The 3237-nt window shown below is 44.4% G+C and overlaps 1 protein-coding gene across 1 annotated transcript in view; it reads left to right on the top strand.

The window, feature by feature from the left end:
• Positions 1-1074: 1074 nt before the first annotated feature.
• Positions 1075-3237, top strand: part of Chrna10 (cholinergic receptor nicotinic alpha 10 subunit) — a 9122-nt gene continuing 6959 nt past the window's right edge. Inside the window, exon 1 of the mRNA XM_005368816.2 lies at positions 1075-1452. The gene's annotated coding sequence lies outside the window, so the exon portion shown is untranslated. The remainder of the gene's footprint in view (positions 1453-3237) is intronic.

Raw genomic sequence — 3237 nt, 5'->3', positions numbered from 1 at the left:
TAAATTAAATAAATAAATAAATAAAAACATACGGCTAAGGAGTTAGTTTAGCAGGTCAAAGCACTAGCCACGGGCTGGAGAGATGGCTCAGCAGTTAAGAGCACTTACTGCTCTTCTAAAGGATCCGGGCTCAAGCCTCAGCACCCACATAGCAGCTCACAGCGTCTGTAACTCCAGTTCCAGGGGACCCGATACCTTCACACAAACATACATAAAGGCAAATCACCAATGCACATAAATAAAATAAATATAAAACACTAGCTACACAAGCCTGGCAACACAAGTTCAGAATCCACGAAATGCAGATGCATCTGCACACGTGTAACTCAAGCACTATTGGTGCCTGCTTGTGTGCGCGCTTTGTGCCTCACAACACTTTAAAAACAGCTTTCACAGTCCCCCGTGGACTGATCACCAACCTGGAGAGGGCAGCACAGGCACTAAGACCTGCCTCACAGGAAGGCAGCAGCCAACTCAGGCACACCGTTAGCGCTAAATTGAGACTCAGGAGCCCAGACACTTTTTCCTTGCAGTGGTGGGTGCCGCGGACTGACTCTCTTGGAGATGGAAGACCGAGGGAGAACAGGGGTGAAGGCTTAGGAGAACCCAGGATTCAGCGGATGACAGAGAGACACAACTCTAATGAGATCTGAATCTGCTGCAACTTTACTAAAATTCAAGCATCACTTTTAAGAAGTTTACAGAAGGAAGTTGGCAGACATAGAAGTTTCCAAAGAAAAATGATTACAGACGATTGATTATTCTCAGCAAGTCTTGTGGTCAGGGCCAGGTGGGCAGAGCTGTTCTTTGAAATTCGTCTCACACCACTAACTGTGTTTTTTCATGGCCCTAAATCATATCTGCCCTCAAGGTAACCAAGGTAACCCAAACACCATTCTTCAGGATTCCACCCCAGGGTTTGTTTCAATATTAAATGTTATCAAGAATATCTAGCCTTTCTTTCCTATCTAAAATGTACCAGGGGTTTCTCATTCTGGCTAGCCTCTCCATAAATGGTAATTCATGCCATCCCATACATTTTCCTTCATAATTTGCCCATCTTCTACCAAATCTCCTATCATGAGCTCTTTCTGCCCTAGGGTATCTGTAAATTCCCCCAGAGAGAGAGCCAGAGTCTTAATCATAACATTAATGGCCTGAATCAAGGGAGGGAACTGACGCATCAGTTCCTCCCTATTCAAGGAGCCGTTGGAAATGTTTTCTGGTTCCTTGAACAGATTAAGTTTTTGTCAAGAGAAAAATAGAACAGAAGAAAGGATAGCAGAGTCAATGCAAGAAGCCATCGCCAGGAACAAAGCGAGCGAGGTCGTTGAGGCTGATCAGGCACCTCAACTCGAGCAGACTGCCAGGGAACCGCCAGGGCCAAGCTCCAAGAAGCACGAGCCCCTCATTTTGAGACTGCCACCACCTGAGAGGCATTTTGTCACACAGGTAAGACAGCCGTGGATGTGGCAGGTGGGAATTGAACCCAGGGTCTTTGCATGTTGAGCTGCATCTCAGCCCAAAGACAGACTTAGGGACAAGGAAGTTACTGATTAGTAAATACAAGTTTATGTACATAGGTTCTGAGTTTAAACTGCATCACTGAATATACTTTGTATTCAAAGCTTTCTGCTCTGTTCTGGAGATTGTTTTAAGCAGTAATGATTCCTGAACTGGTTGCTTTACAGTGGCCTGTTTTGAGTATCAAATGAGAATTAAAGTCTATTCATGTCTTGTTGAACTGAGGCCTGAGCAAATTCCAGGTAGATTTAACCAAAGACTTGTGCATCATCACAGAATTGGAGGATAAAAGAATAGAGTGCTTTGTCTGAATCAGTTTGGACTCCTGAGGCCAGGAATCAATCAGCTGGCAAATCCCTCCATCCACAACTGACTCAGAACCTAACAATTCTTGCTTTCCTTGTACCAGAGATGATTTACATAAAGCATGTGCTACAGAAAGGACTAGTGGTTTTTTATTCATATGGGAAGTACTTGCTCTTAGGACAAGAAGTTCAAGGTTCAGTTCCCAGCCCTGCAGAAACAGCCTGTAGATGTACGTCTGTATCCCACCACTTGGGAGGTGGAAACAGGAGAGTCCAGAGTTCAAGGTCATCCCTACTTTAAGACTTGGGGCCAGCACAAACTGATAAGCGTGTACTTGAAATTTGAATATTTGGGGAGTTGAAGCAGAAAAGTTCAACATCATCTTCTGATACACAGGATTCTGAAGTGGATGAGCATATGCCCTTTTTTTAGTGAGTTTTTTGTTGTTTTTTGTCGGGTCCACTGGAATTTGAGTAACAGTTGTGAGCTGTCACATGGATGCTGAGAATTGAACCCAGGTCCTCTGGAAGAGTAGCCAGTACTCTTTTTACCCACTGAGCCATCGCTCCAGTCCCCAGTATGTGCCTTTTTGACGGTATAATCGTTACTCTGTCACATTGCGACTCGAGTGTAGAAGCAAAAGCATATTAACAGGTAGTGTGTTCTTCACAGTTCAGTCCAGAGAGGTTTTTTTTTTGTTGTTGTTGTGATCTCATTTAAAACTTAATGAACAAAAGTTACACAATGTAGCTCAATTACAGCAGTCAGCCAGCTGTTGCCAGTATAAACTGACCACTCGGCAAAGGAAGTCAAGAAGTTTTGCAACAGGAAACGGCAGAAAGGGCATAGTAATTAGGTTCTAATGCTCTTCTTCCTTCTTCCGTACTGAAGACAACCAGGAAGTACAGATGTGCAGCACTAGAGCTAGGCCAGGGCTACATTGTGAGCCTCATCCTAACAAAACAAAATAAAGCTTTTCTGTTGTAGTGAGAGCCAAGTTTTCTAACTACTAAAGACAAAGTCATAATAACTTGTTCTGCTTCTGTTCCTTGATAGTCATGCCTCTCTGCCATGGGTCTCTGTAATTGATGTCCTAAGGACAGAATTATGATGTGAAATGCATTCTTGCCTAATCATCTCTCATGGCTTACTAGACAGGAACATGGTGGGATTCTGGGCAAGGTGCCATGAACCAGTAATTTAGGCACTCAAGAGGTGATGAGAGGTAGGGGGTTCAAGGAAAAATGGTGAAGCCAGGCAGTGGTGGCACACGCCTTTAATCCCAGCACTTGGGAGGCAGAGGCAGAGGCAGGAGGATCTCTGTGAGTTCGAGGCCAGCCTGGTCTACAAAGGGAGTTCCAGGACAGGCTCCAAAGCTACAGAGAAACCCTGTCTCGAAAAACCAAA

Source organism: Microtus ochrogaster, unplaced genomic scaffold, assembly GCF_000317375.1.
Source record: "Microtus ochrogaster isolate Prairie Vole_2 unplaced genomic scaffold, MicOch1.0 UNK41, whole genome shotgun sequence".
Classification (NCBI taxonomy): domain Eukaryota; kingdom Metazoa; phylum Chordata; class Mammalia; order Rodentia; family Cricetidae; genus Microtus; species Microtus ochrogaster.
This window is presented reverse-complemented; position numbering and strand designations above follow the sequence as displayed.